The sequence below is a fragment of the Rhineura floridana genome, chromosome 4, assembly GCF_030035675.1.
Source record: "Rhineura floridana isolate rRhiFlo1 chromosome 4, rRhiFlo1.hap2, whole genome shotgun sequence".
NCBI classification, from domain to species: domain Eukaryota; kingdom Metazoa; phylum Chordata; class Lepidosauria; order Squamata; family Rhineuridae; genus Rhineura; species Rhineura floridana.
Genome location: NC_084483.1, coordinates 172,722,831 through 172,735,097, shown reverse-complemented (window position 1 = coordinate 172,735,097; position 12,267 = coordinate 172,722,831). Strand labels below are relative to the sequence as shown.

The 12,267-nt window shown below is 45.9% G+C and overlaps 1 protein-coding gene across 3 annotated transcripts in view; it reads right to left on the bottom strand.

The window, feature by feature from the left end:
* Positions 1-2,146, bottom strand: part of PTPN14 (protein tyrosine phosphatase non-receptor type 14) — a 174,773-nt gene extending 172,627 nt beyond the window's left edge. For 2 of the 3 annotated variants that reach the window (XM_061625211.1, XM_061625212.1), the window contains exon 1: positions 1,499-2,146. The gene's annotated coding sequence lies outside the window, so the exon portion shown is untranslated. Of the gene's footprint in view, positions 1-228; positions 266-1,498 lie in introns of those variants that run through there. The other variant, XM_061625213.1, reaches the window with a different exon arrangement.
* Between the last annotated feature and the right edge of the window lie 10,121 nt (positions 2,147-12,267).

The following is a 12,267-nucleotide window of genomic DNA, read 5'->3' as shown; positions in this document are numbered from 1 at the left end:
TGTGTGAACCAGCCAAGCAATAATGAAATGATATACAGTAACGGGTAAGCCAAGAAAGTCCAGATAAAGACATTCTTTCAATGCCATTGCTCCTTCTAAGCATGGCCAGAATCCAGCGGATCCACCGCTCATGTCCACTGGGAATTCTAGGTGGTAGAGACGGCAGCGCGCTACATTAGCAGTACAACTTGTGGCAAACACTCCAACACGCAAATATGTGAAACTTACAGAGCTGCCAGCGTCAAACAAGGGCTGCTGCCTCCATGTCCTGCTTGGGGGACTTCCCAGAGGCAACTGGGTGGCCACATGTAAAAACAGGATGCTGAACCAGGCAGGCTCTAGGTTTGATCCAGCAGGGCTCTTCTTAAACTTGTGAGCCCCAAACACACCAGCTTAGAACTTGTAAAAGCCAATGCATGATTCGGCTCTACCAGAAAACACTTTTTAAAACATTTGTATGCTTTTTTTCAGAAAATAAATACATAAAACAGTCTTAATATTGCACAAACTTTCAGTGTGCATGTTTTACAGGAATATAGACATCACAAGGGGGGAATCTTTAAGCAAGGCTTTCCATATTCAACACCTTCCCTTCATTATCTGCACCTTTCATTATGCACATTCCTGGAGATTACAAAGAAAGAGACTTGTAATCAAAAGGGCCCTTTTGCCCACAGAGTTCAAAACTTGCAAACCTCATCCCATTTACAATGTTTAAGCACACAGCAAGCTTAATTTGTGTATATATGCTGGATGACGAGTGACTCATCCCTTGAAAGATAGCTTTTGGAAACTTTTTTTGAGGCTGATCAATTTTGTCAGGCAAAGAACAGAAGCAGACACCACCACATTCCTTGATTTCAATCTTGACACAGTGTTTGCCAGAGCCGGATGACCGGTGTAGACTTGACTGGTAGCTAACAAAGAGCAAGAAGGTAAATCCACCCAACAGAGAGTGGGAGGGTGGCTGGCTGAAAGCTGAGCAAATAAGTCACACGCTGCAGTGTTCAGAAGCTGAAAAGTTCAGCTGTTTACAGCCTTGGAAAGCAACAATAACAAGAAGCAAAGGGGCTGCAATCCTATACCCACTTAACCTGGGAGCAAGTCCCACTGAATAAGGCTTCCTTCCGAGTAGGCATGCATGGGATTACACTGGAGATCACAGAAGTGGGATTTTGTCTACATAATTTATTTCAAAAGGCCTTTTAAGTCCCAAGACTCCCCTTTGCATCCAAAGCCTGCACATCAGCCAACCTTATTTAAAATCCGAAGGGGGAAAACGTAACAGAAGTAGACTCTTGACTCAGAAACTGCATGTTAAACCGATCCTACATGTTATCGGCAATTTTTTTTAAAATGCAAAAGCACAACACTAACGTCTATCACAAGATTCTAGACTCGGTCCCTGCTTAATACCACAAAGTGTGTCCAAACTTTTTCAGTTTGCAAACTTCAAGCAAACCTGCCCGCTCCCATCCGGATCCCTGCACTTCCTTACCTGTTTCACATGTCTTTGGGTTCTCCTCCCCAATACGCCTCCTTCACTGGGATCCCTTCCTTTCCCCGCCCCCAACGCGAAAAAGTAAGCTTTTATGCAAAGCACACACACACAAAAATCCCCGAAGAAACTCCAACGATGGATAGACAAAAGTTTCCTTCTTAACCAAAGGATCCAAACAGCAGGGAAAGAAAGTTTAAGGTGATAGAGAACACCGATCGCTGCCAATAATGATCATAATTGGAGAGGGTGGGTGTGTGCGTAGAGAGAGAAGGGAGAATCGGGATGGTGGCTTAAGCTCGGTTGGGGAGCAGCAAACAGAGAGAGAAGAAAAAAGACTCCTCCTTCTCCTCCCCCCTCCCTAAGAAATACAGCCGTGCGTCCCAGCGGTGCTGGGGAAAGTTTGGCTAAGTTTGAGAGAGGAGGCATAAAATTTGGGGAGGAGAACAGGAAGGGAGGGAGCGTTAGAGAGCTGGGAGGGTGGGGAAAGGACGGGAGGAAGGAGATTGGTGCCTTGATCGTGAAGCTAGGAGGAGTGGAGGTAGCGACCGTGGAGGAGGCGGCGGCAGTTGAGGGTTACTGGGGCGCTCTTTCTCTCCTGTACCGTAGAGCTGCTTGGAGGAGCCGCCGCCGACCTCGGAGTCACAGCCCAGGAATGCAAGGAATGCGGAGCGGCCGCTGCCACTGCAGGGCAGGAGACGTCGTCAGAAACTCGACTTGGATCTTTCTTTCTTTCCCCTTCTGCCATTCCCCGCCCCGTTTTTTTTTTAACACGCACACCATTAGGGGAAAAAAAAGAGCAAAGGAACGAACCACCCCCCACCCCCCCGTGGAAGAGAACGGGCTTGCTCGTCCCACCAAAAGTGCGACTCTTTCCCAAGAAGGGGCAGAGAGAGAAAAACGGCACGCGGGGATGGCAGGGAGAAAGGCGGGGGGAGGGAGAGGAGAGAGCCTGTGTATATATCCCGAGCTGGATCGAAACATGGATTGCGCTTTTGCAGGAGACGCGCTGGAGTCACTTCGGTTTACACTGTTGATAGCGGACTGGGGGAGAACAGATTGTTGCCCAGTCAAGTGTGAACAAGCCCGGTGGAGAGGGGGGCGTCGTTCTGGGGCTGGCAGGGAGGAGTTGGAAGGCAGTCGGGGATGGATCTTGGCGGGTTTGGGTTTGGATAGGTCCTGCCTAGCGGGGGCAAACGAAAGAGCCGGGAAATTCGATGAAGTGAGAGGGAGGAGCTTCCTTTCCTCCTAGGGAAGTTAGGTTGGAGAGAGGCTGGGTGGAAGCAGCCGAAAGAAAGTGTGTTCCCCCGCGCGGGTGGGAGCCAAGTTTGAGCGGACTAGAGTCAAGGGGGAATTTTGGGGCGAAGCAGCAGCCAATCCGGGATTCACGATGTCCCTTTCTCTACCCCACTTCCCTTTGTGAAACCTTTCAAATACCATCTCCCAGGCCCTGGGTGAATCTGCGGGGAGCCTTTCGCAGTTGTATCCTCAGCATGTTAAAAAAAACCGCTTCAACTCGAGCAAAGAATCTGCTTTTAAAAGGTTGTTTCAGAAAGCATTTTTCCTACCGCAAGGCAAACGCCAATGTAGCTTGGAGGAATCCATTGTCCCAAATAAAACTATATGCGTCGTGTCGAAAGAAGGGCACCTGCCTGCTGCCCTCGATCCGTTTTTCTTTGAAAAACTGTATAGGACTTTTTTTTTTCTTTTGCCCCAGTATGTTAACATTAGCTGGGAGCCCACCAAAAAGAAGAAAACATCCCGATGGCAAAAATCATAGACTTCAGGGGTTGTTTTTTGACCCAGATTTTGTTTGCATGCGCACACGCATAAAAAGAAAACTTAACTTTAAGGTGGAGAATCTTTGGTCCTCCAGATATTTCTGAATTATCATTCCCGTCAGCCCCAGCAAGTACAGCCAATGGCCAGACAATATGATAGGTGTAGTTAAGCAAAATCTGGAGGTCCAAATGTTCACCACCATCACCAATTTAAAGGGTAAGTGACTAAAATTTGGGGGCATTGTTTACTACTGGACAGGTGACAATATCCTTGACCAAGATGGGAAGCCTGTGGACCTTTCAGTGGTGTTGGTCTACATCTTGCATTGTTCCTGACCGTTGGCTGTGCTGCCTGGGGCTGATGGGAGCTGAACTCCAGAAATATCTGAAGGGCCACAGATTCCCCATCATGGCCCTAGAAAGACTAACTATTGTAGGCCCATTTCTCTGTTAATGCGGCAATTAAAAATTGATCCTAGAAATATGAAGACTTGGAAAAGTTTGAGAGGGGGAGTTGTGTCCCCTGTTTTTCCAGTTTTTTTTCTGGCCCTTTACTGCTCTAATTGTACTCCACTTATTTACAATAAGTGTGATGACCTCTGTCGGGAGAAAGACAGAGGGAGTGTAACTCTGTTGGTTCTCCTTGATCTCTCAGCGGCTTTTGATACCATCGACCATGGTATCCTTCTGGGACGTCTTGCGGACTTAGGAGTTGGAGGCACTGCTTGGCGGTGGCTGTGCTCCTACCTCAAGAATCGTCTCCAGAAGCTGGTGCTTGGGGAGCATTACTCGAGTCCCTGGATACTCCAATATGGGGTCCCACAGGGTTCAGTTCTGTCCCCCATGCTCTTTAATATCTATATGAAGCCGCTGGGCGAGGTCATTAGGAGATTTGGAGTGCGTTTCCAGCAATATGCTGATGATACGCAGCTCTACTTCACCTTTTCATCTTCTTCAGGTGAGGCTGTTAATGTACTAAACCACTGCCTGGCCGCGATAATGGACTGGATGAGAGCTAATAAACTGAGACTCAATCCTGACAAGACTGAGATGCTGTTGGTGGGGGGGCTCTCTGCCCAGATGGTTGATGTCCGACCTGCCCTAGATGGGGTTACACTCCCCCTAAAGGAGCAGGTCTGTAGTTTGGGGGTCTTATTAGATCCGCTCCTGTCACTGGAGGCTCAAGTAGCCTCGGTGGCACGGAATGCGTTCTACCAGCTTCGGCTGGTAGCCCAACTACGACCCTATCTGGATAGGGAGAACCTTGCCACAGTTATCCATGCTCTGATAACCTCTAGATTGGACTACTGTAATGCACTCTACGTAGGGTTACCTCTGAAGACGGTTCGGAAACTTCAGCTGGTGCAGAATGCTGCGGCCAGAGTTCTTACTGGGACAAAAAAATTTGATCATATAACACCTGTCCTGGCCCAGCTGCACTGGCTACCAATATGTTTCCGGGCCAGATTCAAAGTGTTGGTTCTTACCTATAAAGCCCTTAACGGCATCGGACCGCAATACCTGGCGGAACGCCTCTCCCGCTATGTACCTACTCGGTCGCTGCGCTCGACGTCGAAGGCCCTTCTCTGTGTCCCAACGCATAGGGAGGCACGGAGAACGATAACTAGAGCTAGGGCCTTCTCAGTGGTGGCCCCCGAACTATGGAACGCCCTCCCTGATGAGATACGCCTGGCGCCTTCTTTGCTATCTTTTCGGCGCCAGGTAAAGACCTACCTCTTCGCCCAGGCATTTTAAAAATTTTAAAAATTTAAAATTTGAATTGAAAATTGAAAATTTTTAATTATGTTTTATTGTGTTTTTGTATTTTAACCTGTTTTATTATGCTGTACACCGCCCTGGGAGCTTATTGCTATAGGGCGGTCTAAAAATGTAATTAAATAAATAAATAAATACAAGAAAGTTTAAAGGGATAAGGTTTTTTTCAGTCTATTCACCCTCCTAGAACAACCTAGCTAGAGCAGTGATTGGGCTGGATCCCACCAGATGCCGTCACAAGGTAGATCAAGGCTAGGGAGAACCTATGGCCCTCCAGATATTGCTGAAGTATGTCCCTTCAGCCCCAGGAAGCATAGCCAATGACTAGGAATGATGGGACTTGTAGTTAGCAGCATTTGGAGGGCCAAAGGCTCCCTACACTGGGTTAGATCCTGTGCCAGTTCAGCCCTTCACCTTCCTCAGTCCTGGAGCACTTCCCACCAGGAAAGGTCTGCGACTGCAGAGTGATGTTGGCACCATGCTGAAGGAGAGGCCAGAAAGGCTAGGTGGAGAAAGACCCTAACCACCATCCCAGTGCAAAGGTTTTTTTATTGCTCTGAAAGTTATAAATATATTGGATCATATATATATATACTTTTACATTATTTATACAACACTTTAAAAAAAAATCATAGTGGTTTAATTAAGTTTGGGGTGTTTTGTATATATTTGTATATATTTCCTCCGGTTGTTCAGTGTGGTTCAAGAACAGTGAATAATATTTTTTAAGGGAGCTTTCACATATCCTGATCATTAGCACAGAAAGGTCTTCTTCCAATATATGGACTTGCATCCTCATTTAAGATGAATTAATTTTCCATCAGCAAAATAAAATAAAATAAAATAAATGCACAGCTCTTAGCTGCAGTGAAGCATCTAAATGCCTTTCTTCAGAACACTTAGTTGCTACAAAGTGTATTTACTTTGTTGCATCTTGTTGTTTAATTGTAGATTTGTGGCATTATATTCCAGTTGTTTTAAAATGTCTTCTTTACTAAGACACCTTGAACATATTTATGGCCCAAGATCCAGACATTTTTGCCAGCATTCAAAACATTTTGTTTCTGGAAAAATGTGATTTCCGTACAAACACGAGGAAAAAAACTAGCAGTGATGTTCTGATGTGTGCTGTGGTTGCACACGTGATACCGACAAACAGTGGGTAGAATACTTGACATTCCTAGCCATGATCAACACAAGTCTCCACTATGCCATTTTTATTAACTTTTTTCTTCCCCCTCCTCTTCTTTAACTTTTGACACTGAGCATTCCCCAACTGTACCACCCAAACATGAGACTTTATACAGTCTTTTCAAACAAACAAAATAAAAAAGAATGCCTGAAAAATTGCCTTCCCGTTTTCCTGCCATTTCCTCAACCTGTAGAATAATTGACTGTTTTAAATTATTAAAACTTAAGTGGTCCAAACACGTTTTCTTAAGGTGATGCTCCTGTTACAATGGAATTGTGTTTTCCCAACACTCAAAACACCAATATATTGTTGCTTAGAAAAGGTCCCCTCCCCGCTGCCCTGCAGCAGGGCAAACCTCCATAGAAATAAAACTAAGTATTTATTTCTCTAGCAAAATCCTGTTATATCCAGCCACTGGATAATACAGTACTGAGACACTGTCAGATAGCCAGCGTGATGGTCTCCAAATGTTGTAAACTACTTCTCCCATCATCCCTGATAATTGGCCATGCTGACAAAGGCTGATGTGAGTTGTAGTCCAAAACAATGGAGGGCAAAGCACTGGCTGCCCCATATGCCATGCCCACAAATGTTTCCCAGAAGACATTAGGGATATACTTGTCACATCATTATCTCATATCAAGTGTCATTCCCAACTTTACACATTGCTGAAGGTTCTGTTCTGCTTCCTGTGTGCCTTGGATGATGAACCATCCACCTATGGACCTGATTGATCGTACCAAACCTTCCCTAGTGGACTGCCAGCCCCCCAATCCAATTGGGTGACAGCAGCAGTGCCACCGCTGGGTGAAGAAAGGGCATAAAGCACCAGCAGGAATGGAGTGATGTTCATCCTCAATGGATTTTCAACCTCTCCACCCAGCCCAGTGTCACAATGGGGATGCAAATTGCCCTTCCCCATTCAATAGACAATGATCTATTTATTTACTTTACTTGAGTCTTCATTCACTTCAAAGTCAATCACTTGTTAAAGATGTACTAGAGAGAAATATAATTGTACTACAGTATGTTAACAGCTCAAAGTATGCCCCTGGCTGGCTGTGCATGGTGCTTTAGCACAGAGTTCACACATGCATTTATATGTATACATGCTGTATATATGCATCTACACACAGAGAGAGAGAAAGTGATTTAAATTCTAGAAATTCTGGGCAAGGAGGTGAACTCAATGTTTGTGGTTGCAGCCTTCAGCTATAATTGTGTGCATACTCACTTGGAAATAAGTCCTGTTGGAAGTATTCCTACCAAGGGGATATGCTTAGAATGATAGGTTAGGGATTGATTGTTACCTGGAAGCTATGATAGACGGATGAGGAATCTGTGGCCCTTCCAATCTTGTTGGGCTACATCTCCCATAAACCATTGGCTGGGATTGGTAAGTGTTGGATTCGAACAATGAATAGAGGTTCATCGTTTCCCCATCACTGTCATAATGCATGTAAGCTGGCAGTTGTACATTGGCCTCTCTGGATGTTGGGCCAACCATGTTCTTAAAAAAAGTCACCCCATACAATAAATGGGAAGTAAATTGAGGGCCACAAAAGCCCTTGCTGTGGCAGTGCCACAAGCCACAGGGGCCATGCTTAAAAGTGTTCGGTATTATAAAAATACACACAGAAATAGGAACTAATTTGGTTGGTCCTATTTCTTAGCAGAGTTGTAAAAATACAAGCAGCAGAATGAGAATGTAAACCAGCCCCACCTTCCTCTATATAAATAACAGACACAATCCTTTAGGTAAAAGAAAGAATATTTACTTACGACCTTTCATATGTTCAGAAGAACATAGGCTCTGTAGCTTAGATGAAAGAAAAAATAGTCTCAGTCCATCTTGGTCTTTAGTAATGGATGCTCTCAGAGAGAGCATCTGTGCCATGTGGCCTCTCTCAAAGGTAGGAAGATCAGCAAAGGAGATTATTCAAAAATCCCCCAGGACAGAGGAGGAGGAAGTCAGGTAACTAAACCCCACCCATTAGGAAGTTACATAATGGTAAACAGGTACATGGGATATTTCCCAAATATCCCTTAAAGTGAACATGCAATATTTGCCTATTCCAACACTCCTCCTCGAATTTGCATGCATTAATCTAACAAGCCCATTTTGACACAAAGTCTCTGGAAACAGTCTCTTGGCAATGGCTTTGTCAAGATGTCAGCTGTCATCTCTGCAGTTGGACAGTAGTTCATCTTGATGAATCCTTTCTCTGTTAACTCACACACAATATGGTATTTTATACCTATATGTTTAGTACATGGAGTGATTCAGTCTGAGAAAGTATAATACAACTTTGGTTGTCTTCCATCACCTATGCACCCTTATGGTAAATACATCTCTCGAAGAGGGAGTAATGCCATCATCGCTCAAGGAGGCAGTAATAAAACCAATCTTAAAGAAGCCCTCCTTGGATCCCCAAGATCTGAACAACTTTCGCCCAGTCTCAAATTTGCCATTCTTAGGCAAGGCGATTGAGCGGGTGGTGGCAAAACAGTTGCAAGCGCACTTGGAGGAAGCGGATTATCTGGATCCATTTCAATCGGGCTTCAGGCCTGGACATGGGACTGAAACAGCCTTGGTCGCCTTGGTAGATGATATGAGGAGGGCGTGGGATAGGGGCGAATGCACCTTCCTTGTCCTCCTTGATCTCTCAGCGGCTTTCGATACCGTTGACCACGTTATCCTCCTGGACCGCCTGAAGAGGTTAGGCATGGGGGGCACTGTATTGCAGTGGTTCCATTCCTTCCTCTCTGGTAGGTACCAAAGAGTGGCATTGGAGGATGAGGTTTCGGATCCTTGGCCTCTCACTTGTGGGGTGCCACAGAGTTCCATCCTCTCCCCGATGCTGTTCAACATCTATATAAAGCCGCTGGGGGCAATCATCAGGAGATTTGGGCTGCAATGTCATCAGTATGTGGATGACACGCAGCTCTATCTCTCATTTAAATCTTCACCGAGGTTGGCTGTAGAAACCCTGTCCAAGTGCCTGGAGTCGGTGAGTGGCTGGATGGGAAGGAATAAGCTGAAGCTGAACCCTGACAAAACCGAGGTACTGTTTGTGGGAGACAAGGGAAGGCTGGGGGATGTGGACCTGGTGCTCAATGGGGTACGTTTGCACCTGAAAGACCAGGTCCGCAGCCTGGGGGTCATTCTTGACTCCCAGCTGACCATGGAGGCTCAAGTCTCGGCTGTGAGCCGGGCGGCGCTGTATCAACTCCATCTGATACGGAGGCTGCACCCCTACCTTCCCAACCATCTGCTCCCACTGGTAGTACATGCCCTGGTCACCTCTCGCCTAGACTACTGTAATGCGCTCTACGTGGGGTTACCCTTGAAAACAGTCCGGAAGCTGCAACTGGTACAGAATGCGGCGGCTCGTCTGATTAAAGGCAGCCGCCGGCAAGATCACATCACTCCAGTGCTGAAGGAGTTGCACTGGCTACCGGTTGTTTACCGGGCCCAATTCAAGGTGTTGGTTTTGACCTTTAAAACCCTATACGGTTTTAGCCCAGTCAATCTGAAGGAGCGCCTCCAGCATCGTCAGGGATGCCGCTCAACAAGATCAGCCTCAGAAGACCTTCTCTCGATCCCACCGGTTAAAACAGCTAGACTGGTGAGGACTAGAGAGAGGGCTTTTTCAATAGTGGCCCCCACCCTGTGGAACTCTCTCCCAAATGATCTCTGCCATGCCCCTTCTATGATAAGCTTCCGCCGGGCCTTGAAGACCTGGCTGTTCAGGCAGGCTTTTGGGGTGGGTTAGGTTTCTTACTGTTATGGTTTTAAATTTTAATGTTTTAATGTATTGTTTTATCTTGTACGTCGCCCAGAGTGGCTGGACAACCAGCCAGATGGGCGACTAATAAATTAAATAAATAATAAATAATAATAATAATATTCCAAGGTCCTTTAATAGTCTGCTGAGCCAAATGGCTTCTTTACAGGCTTCTGCAGTAGCTACATACTCAGATTCTGTGGAAGAAAATGCTATTATGTCTTGCTTGTGACTAGCCCAGAAGATAGGTCCATCTCCATACATAAATAGAAAGCCACTAGTTGACTTGGAGTCTGAGCTATCTCCAGCCCAGTCAGCATCAGTGTAACACACAAGCTTTGGATCACTATTAGCTGGCAATCTCAGCTTAATGTCCATAGTCCCTTTCCAGTATCTAGCCACCCTTTTGACAGCAATCCAGTCCTTTTGTGTGGGTGTGCTAGTTTTCCTACACAGGATCCCTACTGCACTTGCTATGTCAGGTCTGGTGTTGCTGGTCAAGTACAAAAGCTTCCCTATTGCTGTTCTGTACTTGTTATTATTTGGTAAAGGTTCACCTACATCATTGTCTTTAAGAAAGTCTGTTGCCATAGGTGTTGCTACAGGATAGGCATCCTTGAGTTCTAGAGTCTCTAAAAGATCAACAATCTTTTGTTTTTGGTTGAGTAGGTAGGAGCCATCTGCTTCCCTTTCAATCTGGATGCCTAGGTAGTATGTTGCAGTGCCTAGCTCTTTGATTTCAACTTCTTTGTTCAAATTATGTACAACTTCTCTGTAGTCTTGATCTCTTTGCGTCGCCAGGATCAAGTCATCGACATAAATCAGAATATATGTCAAATGTCCATCTTTGCTTCTGGTGTACAGGCATTGGTCTACATCACCTTGCTTGAAGCCTAGCTCCTTGAGCATTTTATCCAGTTTCTCGTTCCAGGCCCTTGCAGCTTGCTTGAGTCCATATAGGCCCTTTTTAAGCTTCCATACAAGATGTGCTTGCTTCGGGTTCATGAAACCTGGAGGTTGTTGCATGTACAACTCCTCTGTTATTTCTCCATGCAGAAAGGCAGTCTTGACATCGAGGTGTCTGACGTGCATCTGTTTGGAAGCTGCCACACTTAGTATTCTTATTGTGCTGTGTCGGACAACAGGAGCAAAAGTAGCATCATAGTCCTCTCCATATTTCTGCAGGAAACCTTTGGCAACTAGTCTTGCCTTGTAGCGTTCAGCTTCTCCTCCTGCATCTTGCTTCACCTTGAACACCCATCTGCATCCTATGGCTTTCTTGCCTGGTGGAAGTTCTGTCAGGGTCCAAGTCTTATTCTTGTGCAGTGCATCCATCTCCTCCTGAGCGGCTTTTCTTCACTGAGCGGCCTCGGATGCTGGCATCTGCTTGATCTCCTCCCAAGTCAATGGTTCTCTGGGTAGCACCAACTTTGCGAGGTAGGACAGGAGTAGAGGTGGTACACCCTTGTTGGTTCGCGATGAGGATCTGGGAGCTTGTTCTGGGATCTGGTCTGGCTCTGCAGCATCTTCCAGTCCAGTCATCTCATCATTCTCATCTGCGTCTGTACCTCTCTCAGCCTCATCATCACTTTCTGCAATCTCTGCCTCTTCCTCTTGTTTAAGGCTTGGGTCAGGTTGTGCAGATATCTGTGATGTCACTGGTATTTCGTATGTGGGTATTGGCATATCTATAAGAGATTGGACATGGTGTCCTTGCTCTTCTGAGAAGTCTAGCACAGTCCCTCTTTTGTCAGCTCTGCTTCGTTCATCAAAGTAGACAACGTGTCTTGTGCTGACTTCACCTGTCTTTAGGTTCATAACTCTGTAGCCTTTGCTACCAGGAGCATAACCTATCAAAATAGTCTGTTCTGTTCTAGCATCTAGCTTCTGCCTCTTTTGTTTTGCTATGTAGGCAACAGCAATGCTTCCAAACACTCTGATATGTGCCAGGTTTGGAATCCTGCCATGCCACAATTGGAATGGGGTGTGTGTGGTGCCCTTGGTTGGCAATCTGTTCTGGATATACATTGCAGCCACGATTGCGTCACCCCACAGCCTTTTGGGTAGATCAGCGTCAGCAAGCATGCATTTTGTCATTTCCAGAAGAGATCTAAGTCTCCTTTCGGAAATCCCATTCTGCTCTGGAGTATGACTGACAGTCCTCCTGTGCAAAGTGCCTTGTTCCTCCAGGAAACTTTGTGTTTGGTGCAATATAAACTCACCACCGTTGTC